The sequence below is a fragment of the Heterocephalus glaber genome, unplaced genomic scaffold, assembly GCF_053883595.1.
Source record: "Heterocephalus glaber isolate CG9 unplaced genomic scaffold, H.glaber_assembly_v1.0 deba00001442, whole genome shotgun sequence".
NCBI lineage: Eukaryota > Metazoa > Chordata > Mammalia > Rodentia > Bathyergidae > Heterocephalus > Heterocephalus glaber.
The window spans coordinates 13,929,998-13,951,444 of NW_028258296.1; the positions used below are offsets into that span (position 1 = coordinate 13,929,998).

The 21,447-nt window shown below is 39.6% G+C and overlaps 1 protein-coding gene across 1 annotated transcript in view; it reads left to right on the top strand.

Moving 5' to 3' along the window:
* Gipc2 (GIPC PDZ domain containing family member 2) overlaps positions 1-21,447 on the top strand; it is a 438,776-nt gene that overhangs the window by 111,802 nt on the left and 305,527 nt on the right. The window lies entirely within an intron of this gene.

A 21,447-nucleotide genomic window follows, 5' to 3' on the forward strand; every position in this document is an offset into this window, starting at 1 on the left:
TGCAAAGGAACATGTTCTATGAGCAAGTATGTAGTCTATTTTTGAGAATGACCCCTGTGCAGCTGAAAAGAATGTGTATTCTAATTTTGTGGGGTGAAATGCTCTGTAAACATCTGTTAAGTTCTTTTGTTCAAGAGTTTGATTGGGTTCTAATATTTCATCATTTATTTTTTGTCTAGTTGATCTATCTATTTGTGACAGTGGGGTATTGAGGTCCCCCACTACTATTGAATTAGTGCTTGTTTGATTTTTCATGTCTGTTAGTATTTGTTTTATATAGTTTTGTGTACTAGTGTTTGGTGCATAGATATTTATGATTGTCATCTCTTCATGTTGGATTGTTCCCTTTACAAGGATGTAGTATCCTTCTTTGTCTCTCTTAATCAGTGTTGTTTTGAAATCCACTTGATCTGCAAAGAAGATAGCTACTCCTGCCTTTTTTCGGGTTCCTGTTGCATGGAGTATTGTTTTCCACCCTTTAACTTTCAATCTATGAGTTTCATTTTGAATTAAGTGTATTTCTTGTATGCAGAATATTGTTGGATCTTGCTTCTTGACCCTTTCTGCCAGTCTATTTCTTTTGATTGGTGAGTTGAGACCATTAACATTGATGATTACAATTGATACGTATTGTCTTGCCATCGTCATGACTTTTTCTTTTTGTTGGATTCTCCCCCTTTGCGTTTAATTTCTTGTCATGGCCAATGGGTGCATTCTTCTGGGTTTCCTGGGGTTGTGATCCTCATGGTCTTTTCCTAAGATATTGTCTAAAATTTTTTGGAGTGATGGTTTGGTATTCATGAAGTTCCTAAAGTGCTCTTTGCCATGCAAGTATTTTATTTCCCCATCAATTTTGAAAGATAGTTTTGCAGGGTACATCAATCTGGGTTGGAGGCTATTTTCCTTTAGGGCTTGAAATACATCACTCCAAGCTCTTCTTGCCTTGAGGGTTTGTGTTGAGACGTCTGCTGTGATTCTGATGGACTTTCCTTTGTATGTGATTTGTTTCTTTTCTTTAACTGGTTGTAGAATTTTGTTCTCCTGTTGTGTTTCTGGAATCTTACCATTATATGCCTATGTGTAGATTTTGTTTTGTTCATGGCTAGTTGGAGTCCTATATGCCTCCTTTATCTGTATGTCAAGTTCTTTTCCCCTGCTTTTGAAGTTTTCTGCCATCACTTCTGTGAACAGTTTTTTAAATGTTGTCTGCACTCCCTCCTGTTTCTTCACTGACTCCAATCTGTTATTCTTCTCTGCATCGTCTAGCAGCTGCTGGATTGTTTTCTCATGGTCCCTTACTATTTTGAAGTAATTTTTCTTTTTCCTGGTCACCAATCGCAGTCTTATCTTTTATATCTGAAATCCTGTCCTCACATTGGCTCATTCTGCTGTGTAATCTTTCAATGGAGTTTTTAATCTCCTGGAAATCTGTTTGTATCTGTTTTATGGATTCCATTTGTTTCCTATGTTGGGATTCCATCATGTTCCTTAGATCCTCTATTTTTTTTAATCTGTGTCCTCTGTAGATTTATTAATCATGTCTTGCATTATGGGCACAATCTCTGCTGTTATCTGAGAAATTATTTCTGATTTCTTTTTTTCCAGATCCTCTTTTGTTGCCAGTTCAGGGAGTCCAGGTGGTTGAATATCAGAGTGTTCCATCTCCTTTCCCTTTGGGGTTGCCTTAGGTGTTCTGGAAGCCTGGTTTTGAGACTTGTTTAGTTTTCTTCTGATTTCAACCTATGCAGCCTGCTGTGCTTTTGTTGAGGCAACTTTTTGCTTACCCAGTGGTCCACAATTCTCAGTAACCTACAGAGCTGTTTTTCTGTGCTGCTTAGCAGTACACTAAATCCTGGGTTCAGAAAAGTGGCTTTCTGGATCCCTGAGCTGACTTGTCTGGGCATGCTTCTTGCTGGGGACCGAGCACACTTGGGATGGTATCTAGGTGTGCCTCTCACTGCGGTCCCTGTGTAGCTGTTGTCTGGGAAGGCCTTTGGCTGGGGGCTGTGCACCCCAGTTCCTGTTGTGTAAGCAAGGTTCTGGCTAGTGTCTCATGCACTTACCAATGTTATTGGGGTAAACATCTGGTTGTTGGTTGTGTGCCTGTGCAGCTCTTTTCTAGGTGGGCCTTTGGCTTGGGCCTGTGTGCCCCTGCCTCTGGGGTCAGGGCAGAGCCCTGGCTGGGATCTGCTTGCAGCCATGTTGTTCTGGCCCATACCACTGCTCCCCTAAGAAAGGTGGTCTGGTGTGCCTTTATTGCAGAGATTTTCTTCACTTTTCCAGTGGGCTTCAATTTTCATCAAGGAGCCTCAGAGAGGCCCTCATTCTGTTGTTCACTTCTGCTCTATCTTTTGGAGCTCAGAACAATGCCCTTTATGACCCCTGCAATTCTGCAATGTGGATCTAGGTAATGGTTTGGCACATCTGTGGGGTGAGGGAGGTGCTGCTGGCATGTGAAAGGCTCACCTCCTGGGTGCTGGGGGGGGGGCTCTGCTCCTCAGCACTCAGGGTTGGTGGTACAGTTGCCTGAGAGCTGTATGTGGTTTTTAAAAGACAATGCTATTGCACACTTAACTGACTATAGTAAAGTGCAGTAGTGGTGAACCTACAGTATGCATCCTGCAGTCAGATGTTTGTATCATTGAAACCTCTAAAAGGTTCACCATCATCACTGTTATAGTATAAACATAACTTTTATATGCAGTGGAAGCCAAAAATTTGTGTGACACATTTTATTAGCATATTTACTTTTTTGGTTGAGATCTGGCACCAAACCTAAGATATCTCTCTCTGGTGCATGCCTGTATTTGTTTTATCAGGTTTTGAGATAAGGCTATTGGAATATGATTATAATTTGTGGCTTTGTTTACTTTCCTTGTAGTTCTATCAGTTTTGTTTTATGACTTGTGTCCTATTATTAGGTGCATAAACTTTGATAGTTATTATGTCCTTTGAGGAACTGACACATTTATTGTTAAGAAGTGAGCATTTTTGCCCTTGGTAATATTGTTGGCTGTGAATTCTACTGTGTTTGATGTTAGTAGAGTCACTTTTTAAAATTAGTGTTGTTCCTTATATTTTCTCCCATCCTTTTACTTTTAATTATCAATCTAAAAAAGAAACTCAGAGAGAAGGCCTCTCCAGATCAAGTAAGTTATAAAGAATATGCAGAGAATTGCAATCCCAAGATGTGCATATTATGATGAATCATAGGTGTATCTGGAGAGGCTGGGGTGTAGGGAAGCTTTTAAAGGTAAATGAAATACATGTAAGCTGCTTTGAAGCACAATTCACTAGCCACAGATCACCGTAGGAGCTGGTATCACTCCTTGGCAGAGAGCCACCACTGGGCCAGTGTGCTTGTGAGAGCAGCTGACGCTTCCTCATCTGGCAGTTCTGTATCTGAAGTCTGGTGTGAATTTCACAGGGCTAAAAGCAAGGCGGCAGCAGGACTACATCCCTTTCTGAAAGTTCTAGGAGACGATCAGTTTCCCTATTTTTGGCTTGTAGGAGCTGCTGGCATTCCTTGGCTCGTGTCCTTTTCCATCTTCAAGCCCTGATGTCTGCATGGGTCATTTTTTTTTTTTTGGTACCGGGAATCGAACTCTGGTCCTTGTACTTTCGAGGCAGGCGGTAGAACCACTAAGCTAAATCCCCGGCCTGTGCATGGGTCATTTTCATGCTGCTATCTCTCTGCCACTTGCGCTTCCCTCTCTACCCTGGAGATTGCATTGCCTCCATCCAAACAGTTCAGGATAATCTCCTCCCTCCAGAGTCAGAGTAAGGCTGATTACAACCTTAATTCCAAATACAACCTTAGCTCCCCTTTGCTGTGTAACCTGACATTTACAGGCTTCAAGGATTAGGATGTGGGCATTTTTGGGAGGTCATTTCTCTGTCTGCCACAAGAAATTGAATACTTGGGTTGGATTTGTGGAGAATACTCTTCTGTCTTATCTCAGAATTCTCTATGTTGGGTCAACATTGGCAACACTGGCTGGTCTCACATTACAGAACCAAGACTTTAAGAGTACCTACATGTAGCATGTCACCACAACCACAGCACACATTTTATTTCTATCATCTCTTTTAATCTATAAAAATCTTGTGATATGGTTACTGTGCCCATTTTATATGTGAAGATATGTAAGCCCAGGGAGGTTAAGGAGTGGATCCAAACTCACTCAGGTACAGAATGTAGCTTGATTTGCTCCATAAGAAATTACTTTAAACTTAGCAGCCCAAATCAACTCCTGTTTATTAGCTCATAATTTGTTAATTCAGAAGCCTGGTCACTGAGAGGCTAGTTTCTCGGCTTATGTTCTCCTAAGTCTGATGTGTGGGTGTTGGTTGAATTGCATTTATTTGTGGAGGCTCAAGGGATGAGTCAGCCTCCAACATCATTCTTGTTGTTGGTGAATTCCTTGTGGTTGTAGGACTGAAGCCCCTGTGTTGCTGGCTGATACCTGGGACTGCTTTTGATTTCTAGAAATCACCTGCATTTTTATTTATTTATTTTTTGTCACTTGGATCCCTTCATTTTCAAAGCCAGCAGCAGAGCCTCTCTCTTATGTTGAATCCCTGTCATACTTCACGTCTCTTTTGCCAGGGAGAACCTCATCTTTTTAAAGGTTCACTAGATTAGGTCTGGTCCTAAGGAGAATCTCTCTTTCTAAGGCCAATGGTAACATGAATATAAAACAATTAGGGAAATGATATCTCATTATATTTGTAAGTCCTGCCCACACTCAGAGTTATACAGGGCTCAAGTCACAGAGGCTTATGTCAGAATTGTGCTCCCTGCACAAAGATAAGGCCAGGCTTTGAAATCATGTATATCAGATTCTAAAGCTTGTGGTTTTTCACTAGCAGCTTTTTCTCTGGTAGGCTGCTTGTGAAGACAAAGATTTTTGTTGCTTCTCAACATAAACAGAACTATGAAAGTGAGTGTCTGCCTAGCTCTGTTGGTAGAGCATGAGACTCTTAAAACCTTGGAAGGATTCTTCCTTATCTTACGTTATGGCTTGCATCTAGATGTCTCCCCAGAGCCTCAAGCAGTCATAGGAGGGGCTTCTCAGAGGTGGCTGGATCTAGGGTGTGTGATGCTGGGAATAAGGATGCAATGCTAGGATTAAGGGAGTGAGTGCTACCTGCCCTAAGAGTGGGTAGCCTGGATAAGGTATAACGGACATAAAGAAGGTCATTGCTTGTTGCTTGTCACTTGTTGCTTGCTGCTTGCTGCCTTCTGCCAGCTCTGCTTTGCCATGGACTGTTTCTGCTCTACCATGCCCCTCTGTCATGCCACCCTGTTTTGGAGCCAGCCAAATATGAACTGAAACCTTTACAGACTATGAGCTAAATAAAACTTTCCTCCTTTAACTTTGGGTGTCGGGTATTTTGTCTCAGTAAAGAGAAAAGTAACTAAGAGATCTTACTAATGTCCATGTAACACAGAATTCCTGGAGGTATCAGTAATAAAATAATTAGTAAATAATGATGCCTACTAATCACCATTTTTAAAATTTGATATTATTTTGGAGGTTCTGGCTAATGTAATAGTATATAAAACAGAAATTAGAGACATGCTCAACAAGATGATATCATTGTATTCAGAAAATGTTATTGTGTACCTGGAAATTCCAAGAAAAATAAGGCATATATAATAAGGATTAGAAAATGAACATTTAGTAAAGTGGATAGACATATCTACAGTATTAATAATTAGATAAAAATGTAACAGAAGGCATCTCACTGCTTCAGAAGATATAAAAATAGTTTAAAGAATTAATGGAACTTGCATGAAATATAGTAATTCTTGTGAGAATAATAAAGAAGATAAATAATTAAGAGATATGCATTATTCCTTGACTAGTGTACTGAAACTAGGAAGATACACATTTTTGGAAAATAATTTATGTATTTATTATAAATTTAAAAAATCACAATTGAAGTTTTGGAAACAAAAAATATTGCCTTGGTCGTAAAGTGGATACATCAAAGGAATTCAATAGATAAAATTGAAACTGGTTTCAGAAAAGAAGAACTTAGTATATGTTAATGTGAAGGTTAAGAGTCAATTTTCAGGGAATAATTATCAAAGGATTTTGAAAGACTAACTTCTTGAATTTTTACTGTTATTTAAACTATGGCTATGATAATAAAAACATTTTGGTTGTATTAGTCAGGAGCAGTCAATGTTAGTTGCTATAACAGACCATCTCCAAATCTCTGTGGTCCAACACTATGAAGGTTTATTTCTAGCACATATCATAATCCAATGCAAGAATCACAAAAAATGAAACTTCTCCAAGAAGTGACTTAAGGGATCTGGGTTCCTTCCACTGTGTGAATTTAACATCTTGGAGTCCTTAACTTCTGGGAACAGGGAGTAGTACACAGATGAGAACAGAGTAAAGGAAGAAAAGGGAAGGTTTTGTGGGACATGTTGTCTTTCTCTTCTGCCTGTATTCCATTGGTCAGAACTGGCTTGCATGACCTTGAACTTAACTGCAAAGGAGACTGGGAAATGCAGTATTTCTGTGTTTTCAGGAAAGGTGTTGAAAGTAATGAACATCTAGGCAGTCTGCCACTGCCATTGATTTACTACTTCATTAAGAGTTACTCATTAACTCTTAAAACCCTTGCGGAACAAATAGGGACTTTACAATTTGGATTTTACCAATCTTTTTTATAGATTTATTTTTCTCCTTTTGTACCCTCCCCTAACTCACTCCCCGCATTCCAACAAAATGATGTATGTGCTCTGTTCCCTGAGTACCTTTCATGCCTGTATGGGTTTTGTAACTTAGCTAAAGTGCAACTCTGTCTTTCAGAACCAACTTCCATGTGTGGCTCTGCTTCTGGGCTGGCCACAGAGGTTTGGAAGGTGTAAGAGTTGCATCAGGCGCCATGCTCAGGAGGGCAGTGCAGGGCTCAGGGCTGGCTTTCCTGGTAGGTTTGGGGTGGCCTTTGGCCCCACAGATCCTCCCCTCTTGCTAGGTTTTCCTGTTCAACTTCTTTAAGCTCTGGGCTAGGAACGAGTGCATTCTGTGGTGAAGGATAGATACACCTGGACTCTTAGAGACAGATGCTGGTTCCAGTTTCTTTGTTCCAACTTGGCTGCAAAGGTTCTTGTTTGTCTTCACAGGTCATGGTTTGTACTTACTGCCCTGTGATTTATGTCTGTTTTATTTTTTCATCTGCCAGACCCACTGACCCTTAGTGACCTCACTTTGGTCACTGGACACAGAGGCAACTGCCTTCCCTTGCGTTCTTCACCAACTCCCATTTTCAGCATCTGTGGTGACTTTTCCTGATTCTTTATCCTTCTCCTTTTGTGCTTTTACTTCTCTAATTTCTTCTATAATGGGGTAATGTGATTCTCTATGTTAAATCTCTTACTCCATACCTATCATAGTGATTTTGCTTGCCCAGTTGAGGCCTATCTAATAGAATGTCTCTTTGTCTTTGTGAGTGTGGCTTCCTCTACCCGAAAAGCCTTTCTCTTCCTTTCTCTGTTGGATTGTGTTCCTGGTTCAACCCAGGATTTCTCAAATGTGGCTGTGGTCTTAGTGTGACACTAATCCTCTGAAATTCTAGAGGACTCTTGAACAGACTTCTGTTAAGAACTTCTGCTGTTTTCTATCTCTACTAGTGTCATTGTATCTCCAAATCCTAACACAACATTATGCTCATAAAAGGTACTTAAAATGTGTAGAATAAACAAATGGGAAAACATAAATATTTTTAAAGAACTATTTAAAAACAATCTTGAATTTTTATCTGTCAGGAAAAGTAGATTTAATTGGAGAAAATAGCTTTCTTTAGTAACAGTCTTAAATTTCTAACCTTGAGGATAAGTAGATTGAGTTAGAGAAAATATAGTAATAGTATTGTTCTTAGCGTTGTTGAGCAAACATACAATGGTTTACTGATTTTTTTTTTTTGTGCTATTGGTTATCAAACCCAGGGCCTTGCCCATGCTAGGCCAGCACTCCTATTATAGAAGTATATCCCATGCCCAAATTTACAGAATTTTAATGACTTATTTGGGATTATGTACATCATTAAGACCCAGGTCTCTTAACTCCCAGTATTTCCAGCAAGCTAAGGATTTTGGTGTATATCCTAAAAGGGATTCTGGGAAAGTTAATATTTAAAGAGTGAGAGTAAGATTAAAAACAGCTTAGTAATAATGTAGAAAAAAATCTTTAACATTATAAAAACTGCCCTACTTTAAGAAAATGTAAAAAATATTGAAATAACATGCATTCTTGTTAGGCAGATATAGTGACTCTAGCCTTTATTTTGTATTGGGGCTTGAACCTAGAAGCATTCTACCACTGAGGTACATTCCTAGCCCTTTTTATAGGGAACCTCTCTTTCCATATATCTTTGAGACAGGATTTTGGTAAGTTGCTTAGACTGACTTCAGACTTGTGATCTTCTTAACTCAGGTTCCTAAGTAGCTGAGATTATAGATGTGTGCTACCATGCCTGGATCTACTGTTAATTCTTGTCACCCATCCATCCATTTATTTATCATATATTTGTTGAGTACCTGTTACAGGCTTTGTGCTGGGTATTAAACAGATGGATAGGAAAGACATTTTCACTCTAGGAGTTTGGGTGAGGGATGAAACACACACACAAAATGTACAATAATGGGTAGAGGTATGTGTTCTTTATTGTTATGGGTGGCACCATCCTCACCATTCTAATATCTTTCCTCAATTACAGTGACCCAAGCCTGGAAACTACATTTCCCAGACTCCCTTAAGAACACGGTTCTGGCTGGAGTTTGCTAGTGATGAGCACTCAGCTGAGATTTAGAAGGCAGGCGGGCAGGAGTAGCCATTGTTTTAAGGCAGGCTTGCAGTCATCAATGTATGGCAGATATGGGTTTCCCCCTGGCTATTGAGCATCCTCTTGAGGTTATGGGCTTGCCTATTTCTTTCTTGCAGGTGTCTCTGGAATCCCTGAACTTAGAGTTGTCCAGACACGACATTCTAGACCTCTGATCCCTAGCCTTCTATCAATGGCGTAAACCTCTATTTCCTTATATTAACCTTTTTCTTTCTAAAAATTCAAATGTGGCTTCTGTTTTTATAACACACCCTGAAGGACACAGGATAATAAAAGTTTCCAGTGTCTGAGAGCACTGTGTTCATAGCCCTGCGGCTGTGGCATTCCATGGTTTGGTCACTGTGATAGCTAGGAGGGTCTGAGCAGACAGTCCCTAGTAATGCCGGATCATGAAGGACAAAGTGTATCATTTGGGTGGACCTAGGATGTAAAGTGCTTCTCCTGAGATTGGGATCTACTAAGGGATATGTTTTGCTTCTGTCTTTATCCACAAAATTTTATCCCAACTACTGGGAACATTTATTTCTTGATAATGACAAATCCTCACACTTTTTCCTATGTATACAGAAATTGTGGAATAGGTTTTAGCTAATATAATGCAACAACAAGAGGCCTTTAATTATAATATCCAAAAAGTAATGTGAATTAAAAATGCTTAATTTTTTAAAAAAGAGAACTGATCAAAGATTAAAATAAAGGAAATTTTTATATAAACTAAAGTCAGAGGAAAGTCAGAGCTAGAGTGGCAAGGGGGAAGGTTTAGACCTTGAGGATAATGAAGTGAGATAACATCTTTTTTGACTAGGACCTGGGATCTTAGCACACACAGTGAGGAGATGAGGACTTTACAAAGCTGGGGACATGGTCTGAGATCACTGCATGGAGCAAGAACTACTTATCCTGTAGAAGGTCCAGAACCAGATAGCTCACTGGCCCAGCAGAGCTGGGAGTAGCATCTTGATTTTTCACTTCTGTGAGGGTGCCAAATTAAAAAATCAATATATACCCTGATAGAGAAATTGAATTCCAGCAGAGAGAAATGGGAAATTGTTCTCCAAAGATGATCAGGGGTTATCCGTGTGACTCCCACAGAAATAACCCTGCTGAGTATAAAAAATTATGGAGCACATGGTTAAACAAACTCACCATGAAGAATCAGAAGATATACCAAGAGAATCAAATCCACAAGAGTTGGAGATAATAAAGCAATCTGAAACAGACATTATAATTAGTATATTTAATATTTGTAAGGATTTAAAGGAAGAAACCAAGCCCATAAGAGAAGAATGAAAGTATGAAAAATCAATCAGGTGATTGAAAAAAGAACTGAGCAGAACCTCTGGAAATAGGATACAGAGACATCAAAATCAAAATTCAATAATTAGTTTTAATGACAAATTAGACCTAGTCAAATAGAACATTAATGAAGTGGAAGATTTGATTTGAGAAAATTATTCACAATATAATATAAAGAGAAGAGATGTAAAAACCTAAAAAAAAGAATAAACTGAAAAATTTCTTCACATATCTAATAGAATTAAGAAGAATAGAATGAGGGTGAGACAATATGTGAATACAAATAGCTGATAAGGGGCCAGGGATTCAGCTCAGTGGTGCTGCTGCCTGCCTCACAAGCACAAGGTCTTGAGTTTGATCCCCGGTACCTCCCCAAAAAATCATTAAAAAAAAGCTGTTAATTTTCCAGATTTGGAGAAGGATACACATTTTTAGATGAAAGAAAACTATTGTTCAGATAAAGATAAGTGGAGCCAAATCAAACATTCAAGAGTCTGTAGGTTAAAGACAAGGAAAAATCTTAAAGCCTTACAGAGAGGAGATAGAGTAGTTATCAAAAAAAGACAGATTCAGGGTGACTTCTCCTCAGCATTAATTGACGGAATATTATCTTCAGGAGAAGCAAGAGGTGCCAACCTTGACTTCTATATATTCAGCTAAACTGAAATCTAACAAAGTGTCTTGCACAGTGGTGTAGAGACCTCCAGAAAACCAGATGTAAGGGTGCCAAAGCCTGCCCTGAATTGCCTTGAAGTAATGCTCAGCGATAACATTCTAGTTTGAGTCACTCAGATTTAAGGACATGTTCTGTTGAGGGGTTACTGCATCCCGCAGATGACTCAGAGCTGGAGTGGGTGGGTAGTTGGAGAAAGTCCTCTCAAAATCAGATCCATTCCCAGTGGGTAGAGGGTGAGGTTTCCTTAAATGGAAGAGGAGCGTTCTCTTGAGATGTGAAGACAGGAGAGTAAGATTAGAAACTGGGGCTGGGTTGTGACCAGTGGTACACACTGTGATAGGCTCTAGGTTTTCAGTGATTCCCCATGGATTTTAGTGTCAGTATTAGTTCCCATATGGTGAAGAAGATTTGCCTCCACATTATAGTTTCCTTTGGCTAGACCTAATCTGTTAGGAAAATCTGAACCCTCAGTAGGATGGGCCAGTACAAGGATGTGTGCTCCCCACTCCCCCTGCCTCCTTTGTGCTGAGGCCCCTTGGAAGCAGTGGCGTGCTGCCCGGGGCTGTGACTGGCAGCCTCACAGGGGGCTTGGAGCAGAGTCGAGGAGCAATTGCTGAGTGGAAAGCTCTGCTCATGGGTGGACCTGAGACGAATGCCCGCTTTCCTGAATGAAAGGAAGTGGCTCTGAAGGGCCATCAACATTTTAAAAATGATGAACTTTTTTTAAAATGAAAAAAACCGACTTTATAATCTGGTATTTGCATATTACCTTCCAGCTATAGCCGACTTGCACATTCCTAATAAAAATGCAATCATGTTTTTATGCCATTTTGCCTTTTGTGTGATCTAGGCTTGAATTTTAGTTATATTAGTCAGGAGTAGTGTGGCACTAGGAAAATTATACGATTTTCTTTTCTTTCTTTCTCTCTCTCTCTCTCTGTCTGTCTTTCTTTCTTTCTCCCTCTTTCTTTCTCTCTTCCTTCCTTCCTTCCTTCCTTCCTTTCTTCCTTCTTTCTTTCCCCTCCCTCCCTTCCTCCCTTCCTCCTTTCTTTGTAAAATAGGGTGCACGGGCAATAATAGTTCCACAAAAATATCTTACCGAGGTGCTAATTTCTGGGTACAGAAAGGTAAGCACAGACGATATGTCCCCTGCCTCCTGGGCTTCCAGCCTAATTAGGAGCAGGAGACTGGAGACAGTGGCTTAAGGGCCCAACTGTGATAGACTGTGCTGAAGAGCAGAGGTTCACGGTCTTCAGCCAGCCTGAGATAGAGGGATTAGATTGGGTTGGGCGATCAGGGTACCTTCCCTGAAGTAATGAAGCTTGAGACGAAAGCTGAAGAATAAGATGCATTTGAAGAGCCGAGGAAGAATGTGCTGGCCCACAGAACAGAATGTGATGGCTGTGTGGTGGGAGGGAGCACGCTGTGTGCGGTGGCTTAGAGGCCAGCGTGGTCAGACAGTAGATATGCATGTATAGAACCAGAAAGCCCCCCTGAGCCTGGAGAACATGCTGGCTTTGGAGAGGGAGCTGGTGTGGATCAGGGAGACCATGAGGAAGCATTGGAGTTCTCTCCAGAAGAAGATGGTGTCGTGGTGAGAATGGTAGGGACAGAGAGAAGTGAGTAAATTCAAGAGATATTTAGGAAGGAGGAGCACAGAATTATGGTAGGCTGGATAAAGGGGATGAGAAACAAGGATTTCATGAAATCTTCTTGTGAGTGAGTCACATATTGTAATATAGCCAACAATGTAGTAAGAAATGGCAGCCAGTTATACAACCTAACCCACTCTAGAAATTTTCTTTTTGTTTTCCATTAAGTTTATTGGTAGATTTTAGGTATACAATATGATGTCGTTCATCATAGGGAAATTGTACCTGTACATGACATATCCTGGTTCTTGTTTTTCCCCATTCCCCTTCCTTTCCTTCACCCCCTCCCAAATTACAAAAAGTTTATTTCTATTTTTTCCTTCTTTTCTCATATTTCTCTCTTCCCTTCTTTCCTTTTCCCCACCCCTCCCTACTTCCCCTTCCCTTTTGAGCCTTTTCTTCCTATTTTACATTGTCTATTATGCATTTTGGTCCTCATTTACACTTTCAGTTTCTCAAACCAGAGAAACTATTCAGGATTTACACATGTGTGTTGTAATTATTTCACTTTAGAGTATGGCCTCAATGTGCATCCATTTAGCTATAAATGTCTCTAGATTATCATTCTTTGTGGGTGAGTAGTACTCCATTGTATACAAAAACCACATCTTCTTTATCCAGTCTCCAGTTGATGGGGATTTGGGCTGTTTCAAAGTTTTAGCTATCACAAACTGTGCTGCTGTAACATGGGTGTGCATATATCATTGTGGTGTGATTCTTTTAATTCTTTTGGGAAGATACCCAGCAGGGAAATAACTGGGTCAAATGGGACTTCCAGTCCTAGTTCTTTGAGGTATCTCCATACTGATTTCCACAGTGATTGCACCAGTCTGCACTCCCACCAACAATGGAGAAGGGTTTGTTTCTCTCCACAGCCCCACCAGCATTTGTTGTTGGTTGATTTCTTTTTTTGGTACTGGGGATCAAACTTGGGACCTTGCACTTGTGAGGCAGGTGGCAGCACCACTGAACTAAATCCCCAGCCCTTGTTGGTTGATTTCTTGACAGCAACCATTTTTTTTGGAGTGAGATGGAATCTCAGTGTTGCTTTCATGGGCATCTGTCGAATGACCAGTGATGTTGAACATTTTTTTCATATGTTTATTTGCTGCTTCTACTTCTTCATCTGAGAAATGTCTGATCATTTCAGCCATTTTTGAATTGGGTCTTTAAATTTGAGGTGATTGATTTTTTTTTAAAGTCCTTTGTATATTCTAGATAATAGTCCTTTGTCTGAGGAACAGCTAGTAAAATTTTTTCCCATATTGTAGTTGTCTCTTCATTCTATCTGTGCAGAAGCTTTTTTTTTTTTGTGCTGGGGATCGAACTCAGGACCTTGTGCTTGCAAGACTGGTGAGCTAAATCCCCAGCCCTGAGAAGCTTTTTAATAAGATGAGATCCCAGTTGTTGACTCTGTGCTAGTTCCTGTGCACCTGAGGTTTTGTTCATAAAGTCTTCTCCTGCATCAATGTCTTCAAGAGTTTTACCTAAGTATCTTCCAGCCGGTTTAGTGTTTCTATTTTAATATTTAGATCTTTAATCTATTTGAATTTTAGTTTAGTTCATGGTGAAAGATATGAATCTAATTTTAATCTTTGGCAAGTTGAAACCCAGTTTTTCCAGCACCATATATTTTTATTTATTTTTAAAAATTTAATTTTATTGGTACATTTTAGGTATACAATATAATGACATTCATCATTGGAAATTTGCACCTTTAAATAATCTCTCTTGGTTCTTATTTTTTCCCCTTCCCCTTCCCTCCCTTCAACACATCCATCCCTCCCTATGTACATTTTTTTTTTTTTTGGTACCGGGGATTGAATTTGGGTCCTTGCATTTGCAAGGCAGGTGACGGAACCACTGAGCTAAATCCCTGGCCCTTATCCTTCCCTATTTACAAAGACTTTGGTTCCATTTTTTCATTTTCTCATATTAATTCCATTCCCTTCTTTCCTTTCTCCTACCCCTCCCACTTCTCCTTTGCCCCTTTTCTTCCCATTTCACATTTTCTATTATACCTTTTAGTCCTTATTTACACTTTCAGTTTCTCACACTAGAGAAACTATTTGGTATTTACACATGTGTGTCCTATTTATTTCACTTAAGAGTATTGTCCCAATATGCTTTCATTTAGCTATAAATATCTCTAGTTTTTCATTTTTTATGGGTGAGTAGTACTCCATTTTATAAAAAAACCACATTTTCTTTTTCCAGTCTCCTGTTGATGGGCATTTGGGCTGTTTCCAAGTTCTAGCTATTACAGACTGTGCTGCTATGAACATGGGTGCACATATATCACTGTGGTATGATTCTCTTAATTCTTTGGGGAAGATCTCCAGCAGTGGAATAGCGGGGTCAAATGGGACTTCCAGTCCTAGTTCTTTGAGGTATCTCCATACTGATTTCCACAATGCTTGCACCAGTCTACACTCCCACCAGCAGTGGAGCAGGGTTCCTCTTTCCCCACAGCCCCGCCAGCATTTGTTATTGGTTGATTTCATGATAGCAGCCATTCTTTCTGGGGAGAGGTATAATCTCAGTGTTGTTTTCATTTGCAACTCTCAAGTGACCAGTGATGTTGAACTTTTTTTCATATGTTTATTTGCTATTTCTACTTCTTTGTGTGAGAAATGTCTGTTCATTTCAGATGCCCATTTTTGGATTGGGTCCTTAAATTTGGGAGGTCTAATTTTTAAAAATTCTTTATAGATTCTAGATAGTAGACCTTTGTCTGAGGAACAGCAGGTGAAAATTTTTTCCCAGATTGTGAGTTGTCTCTTCACACTGTCAGTGGTTTCTCTTGCTGTGCAGAAGGTTTTTAATAAGAAGTGATCCCACTTGTTGATTGTTTGTGCTAGGTCTTGGGCACCTGAGGTTTTGTTCATAAAATCTTTTTCTACACCAATGTCTTCAAGAGTTCTACCTAACCTCTTTTTCAGCTGGTTCACCATTTCTGTATTAATATTTAAGTCTTTAATCCATTTCAATTTTAGTTTAGGCCAGCACCATTTATTAAAGAGGCTGTCTTTCCTCCAGTAAGAGTGTTTGACACCTTTGTCAAAGATGTGGTGGCTTTGTATGTCTGGATTTGTTTCGGTGTCTTCTAATCTGTTCCATTGATCCTTGGGTCTGTTTCTTTTGCAGTACCATGCTGTTTTTATCACAATAGCTTTGTAGTATAGTTTCAAGCTGGGGATTGGTATACACCCTGACTTATTTTTGTTGCCTAGAATTGCTTTTGCTATTCTGGGTCTCTTCTGGTTCCAAATGAATTTTTGGATTGTTTTCTCTAGTTCTGTGAAATATGGTGTTGGGATTTCAAACAGGATTGCATTGAATCTATATGGCAGTTTTGGAAGAATGACCATTTTCACTATATTGGTTCTTCCTACCCAAGAGCAAGGGATGTATTTCCATTTTCTGATATCCTCTTTGATCTCTTTTTTCAGAGTGCTGTAGTTTTCAACATAGAGATCTTTTACTTCTTTCATTAGGTTGATTCCTAGATATTTCATTTTTTTGGATGCTATTGTGAAAGGAATTGTTTCGCCAATTTCTCTCTCAGTGAGTCTGTTGTTCATGTACAAGAAGGCTATTGACTTTTGAGTATTGACCTTGTATCCAGCTACTCCACTGAATCTGGTTATTAAGTCTAGAAGTCTTTTGGCAGAGTTTTTTTGGGTCTTCTACATAGAGTATCATGTCATCTGGAAATAATGACAACTTAATTTCTTTTTTTTTTTAAATTTATGAACTGTTTATTTCCGGGATCCCCATTTAATATTTTCAAACTGAGGTGGGCTGCAGGTTTATACCACAGAACATGAAATCACAGATGCGGGGGACTGCTGTACTCCAACCACTTCTGACTCCTGTGTATCCTAGGAGTTGGGAAGTGGGATGAGAGACGGCTGCTACAATACAACCCAGACCCAGAAAGCTGCTTACAGGGGACATCCCTTTCCAAAGACCTGAAAGACTCCCTGTGCGCACCACCTTCAAGAGTACAGTCAACATCCCAATGCGTCCGGACCCATGGTCTGAGGGCTGGAGAGTCTGCAGGCGCATTTTAAGGAGATCCGGAGGCTGGAAAAGTAGGGTGGAACAGGTGCCACTGATGCAGCCACACAGGAAAGCCTTTATCACCGGATGTAACGAGTTCACCGTGGCTCCAACGTCCTGCGGAGGCAGCAGTGCGGCCCAAGCCTCTGAATCATGGGCGAGGAGGCGGTGAGGAGGCGGCGAGAGCGCGGGGCCCGCCTGGCGCCGGTGGAGGGCAGGGAGGCGCCCCCGGGTGCGCAGAGGGCAGGGTCCTGCCCGGAAGCTACTCCGGCCCCTCGCCCCTGTCGCCGGCCAGGCCGTCCTGACCTCCTGCCATTCCCGCAGCCTGGACGCTGCGCCGGAGCACAGCGCTTCTGACAACTTAATTTCTTCCTTTCCTGTTCCTTTTATTTCTTTGTTTAACAGTTGTCACTAATGTTTCCAGAACTATATTGACCAGGAGTGATGATAGTGGACATCCTTGTCTTGTTCCTGATTTTAGTGTGAAAGATTTCAGGTTTTGACTGTTTAGTATGGGTATTGGTTTTTCATATATGGCTTTTATCAGGTTGGGATAAAGTCCATCTATTCCAATTTCCTGCAGGTTTTTTATTTTTTATTATTATTTTTTTTTATCATGAATGGGTGTTGGATTTTGTCAAACACTTTTTCTCCATCTATTGAGATGATTGTATGGTTTTTGCCCTTGACTCTCTTAATATAGTGTATTACATTTACTTATTCATGTATGTTGATCCCTTCTTTCATCCCTGGGACAAATTGAACTTGGTCAGGGTGTATGGTCTTGATGATCTTCTGTATTCTATTTGCCAGTATCTTTTTGAAGATTATTGCATCTACATTCATTAGGGAGATTGGCCTGTAGTTCTCTTTTTTGGTTGGATCTTTCTCTGCTTTCAGAATCAAAGTGATGCTTGCTTCCAGAAATGAATTTAGGAGTATTGCTTCCCTTTCAATTTCATTCAAGAGTTTGAGAAGTATTTGGATTAGCTCTTTCCCAAATTTCTGTAGGGTTCAGCAGTAAATCCATTAGGACCTGGGCTTTTCTTTGTTGGTAAGTTTTCAATTACATTTTCAATTTCATTGAATTTTAGTTTAGTGCATGGTGAGAGATACAGGTCTAGTTTTAATCTTTGGCAAATTGAAGCCCAATTTTTCCAGCATCATTTATTAAAGAGGTTATCTTTCCTTCAGTGAGGGTGTTTGGCTTCTTTATCAAAGATGAGATGGCAGAGTGTGTCTGGTGTTGTTTCTGTATCTTCTAATCTGTTCCACTGGTCCTCAAGTCTGTTTCTTTGCCAGAACCATGGTGTTTTTATCACAGTAGCTTTGTAGTATAGTTGCAGGTTGGGGATTGTGATACCCCCTGCCATGTCTCTGTTACCTAGAATTGCTTTTGCTATTCTGAGTCTCTTCTTGCTCCAAATGAATTTTTGGATTGTTTTCTCAAGGTTCATGAAGTATGCTGCTGGGATCTCAATTGGAATTGCATTAAATCTATATAGCAGTTCTGGAAGTATGGCCATTTTCACTATATTAATCCTTCCTACCCAGGAGCAGGGGATGTCTATCCATTTTCTAATATCTTCAATCTGTCTTTTCAGAGTGCCATAGTTTTCAGAGAAGAGGTCTTTGATTTCTTTCGTTAGGTTGATTCCTAGGAATTTCAGTTTTTTGGATGCTATTGTGAAAGGAATTATTTTCCCTATTTCTCTCTCAGTGAGTCTGTCATTTGTATAGAGGAAAGCTATTGATTTTTGTGTGATGACCTTGTAACCAGCTACTTGGCTGAATTTGGTTATTAAGTCTAGAAGACTTTTGGTGGAGTTCTTGGGGTCTTCTATATAGAGTATCATGTCATCTGCAAATAATGACAATTTGACTTCTTCATTACCTATCTTTATTTCTTTTATTTCTTTCTCTTGTCTAATTGCTGTGGCTAATGTTTCCAGAACTATATTGAACAAGAGTGGTGATAGTGGACATCCTTGTCTTGTTCCTGATTTTAGTGTGAAGGGTTTCAGTTTTTGACCATTTAGCATGATATTGGCTGTTGGTTTTTCATAGATGGCTTCTATCAGTTTGAGGTAGAGACCATTTATTCCAATTTTTTGTAGGGTTTTTATCATAAGTGCATGTTGGATTTTTTCAAATGCTTTTTCTGCGTCTATGGAGATAATCATATGGTTTTTGTCCTTGGCTCTATTGATATAGTGTATTACACTGATTGATTTTCATATATTGAACCATCCCTGCATCCCTGGGATGAATCCCACTTGATCAGGGTATATGATCTTCTTGATGATCTTCTGCATTCTGTTTGACAGCATCTTATTAAGGATTTTTGCATCTATGTGCATTAGTGAGATTGGCTTATAGTTCTCCTTTTTCAGTTGGGTCTTTCTCTGCTTTGGGGATCAAGGTGACGCTTGCTTCCAGGAATGAATTTGGGAGTATTGCTTCCATTTCAATTTCATTGAAGAGTTTAAACAGTAGCGGCAGCAGTTCCTCTCTAAATGTCTTGTAGAATTCGGCAGTGAAGCCATCAGGGACCGGGCTTTTCTTAGTTGATAAGTTTTTGGTTACATTTTCAATTTCATTGGTTGATATTGGGTTGTTCAGAAGTTTTAGGTGTTCTTCGTTCAACTTTGGTAATTCATATATATCTAGGAATCTGTCCATTTCTTCTGTGTTGTCCATCTTATTGGCGTATAGGTTCTGGAAGTAGGTATTGATGATCCTCTGGATTTCTGCTGGGTCTGTTGTTATTTCACCCTTTTCATTCCTAATTGCATGGATTTGGGCCTTTTCCTTCCTTTTTCTGACAAGGTTGGCTAAAGGTTTGTGAATTTTGTTGATTCTTTCAAAGAACCAACTCTTGGCTTCATTGATTTTTTGTATTGTTCTCTTAGTCTCCATTGCGTTGATTTCTCCTCTGATCTTTATAATTTTCTCCCTTGTAGGAGCTTTTCGGTTGTCCTCCTCTTCTTTTTCTAGAAGCTTGAGGTTCAGCATCAGGTTGTTTAATTGGGATCGTTCTGTTTTCCTAATATGCATATTCACTGCTATGAATTTCCCTCGTAAGACTGCTTTCATTGTGTCCCATAGATTCTGATATGTTGTATTGTCATTGTGATTTAATTGAAGGAACTGTCTGATTTCTTCTTTAATTTCCTCTGTGACCCATTGGTTATTCAGAAGTGTGTTGTTCAATTTCCACGTGGTTATGAAATTTTTTGAGTTTCTTTTGCTATGGATCTCCAGTTTCACCACATTATGGTCTGATAATATACAGGGGGTAACTTCAATTCCTTTGCACTTACTTAAACATGTTCTGTGTGTGCGTATGTGGTCTATTTTGGAGAATGACCCATGTGCAGCTGAGAAGAATGTGTATTCTGATTTTGTGGGGTGGAAGACTCTGTAAACATCTGTTAAGTTCATTTGTTCAAGAGTTCGATTGAGTTCTAGTATTTCATTACTTATTTTTAGTGTAGTTGATCTATCTATTTGTGACAGTGGGGTGTTGAGGTCCCCCACTACAATTGTATTAGTGCATATGTGACTTTTCATGTCCGTTAGTGTTTGTTTTATATACTTGGGTGCACTAGTGTTTGGTGCATAGATATTTATGATTGTCATCTCTTCCTCTTGGATTCTTCCCTTTACAAGGATGTAGTGTCCTTCTTCATCTCTCTTAATCAGTGTTGGTTTGAAATCTACTTGATCTGCAAAGAGGATAGCTACTCCTGCTTTTTTTTGGTTCCTGTCACATGGAGTATTGTTTTCCACCCTTTAACTTTCTGTCTATGAGTTTCCTTTTGAATGCAGTGTGTTTCTTATATGCAGCATATTGTTGGATTTTGGTTCTTGACCCATTCTGCCAGTCTATTTCTTTTGATTGGTGAATTGAGACCATTAACATTGATGGTTATAACTGAAAGGTATTGACTTGTTATTGCCATGACTTTTTCTTTTTGTTGGGTTCTCCCCCTTTACATTTAATTTCTTGTCACACCAGATGGGTTCATTCTGCTTTTCTTCCTGGGGTTGCGATCCTCAATGTCTGTTCCTAGGATACTGTGTAAAATTCTTTGGAGTGCTGGTTTGGTATTCACGAAGTTCCTAAGGTGCTCTTTGTCATGAAAGTATCTTATTTCTCCATCCATTTTGAAAGATAGTTTTGCAGGGTACATCAATCTGGGTTGGAGGCTGTTTTGTTTTAGGGCTTGGAATATGTCACTCCAAGGTCTTCTTGCCTTGATGGTTTGTGTTGAGAAGTCTGCTGTGATTCTGATGGGCTTTCCTTTGTATGTGATTTGTTTCTTTTCTCTGACTGCTTGTAGAACTTTGTTCTTCTGTTGTGTTTCTGGAATCTTAACAATTATATGCCTATGTGTAGATTTGTTTTGATCGAGGCTATTTGGAGTCCTATATGCCTCACTTATCTGTATGTCAAGCTCTTTTCCCCTGGTTGGAAAGTTGTCTGCCATTATTTCTGTGAAGAGATTTTTTATTTCATCTCCACTCTCCCCCATTTCTTCATTGAGCCCAATCAGTCTTATGTTATTCTTCTTTGCATCATCTAGCAGCTGCTGGATTGATTTCTCATGTTCCCTTATAATTTTGAAGCAATTTTTCTTTTCCTGGTCACTAATTGCAATCTTATCTTCTATATCTGAAATTCTGTCCTCACATTGGCTCATTCTGCTGTGTAGACTTTCAAGAGAGTTTTTCATGTTCTGGAAATCTATTTGCATCTGTTTTATGGATTCCATTTGTTTCTCATGTTGGAATTCCATCATGTTCTTGAGCTCCTCTCTAGATTTATTAATCATGTCTTGCACTAGGGGCACAATTTCTCCTGTTATCTGAGAAATTATTTCTGATTTC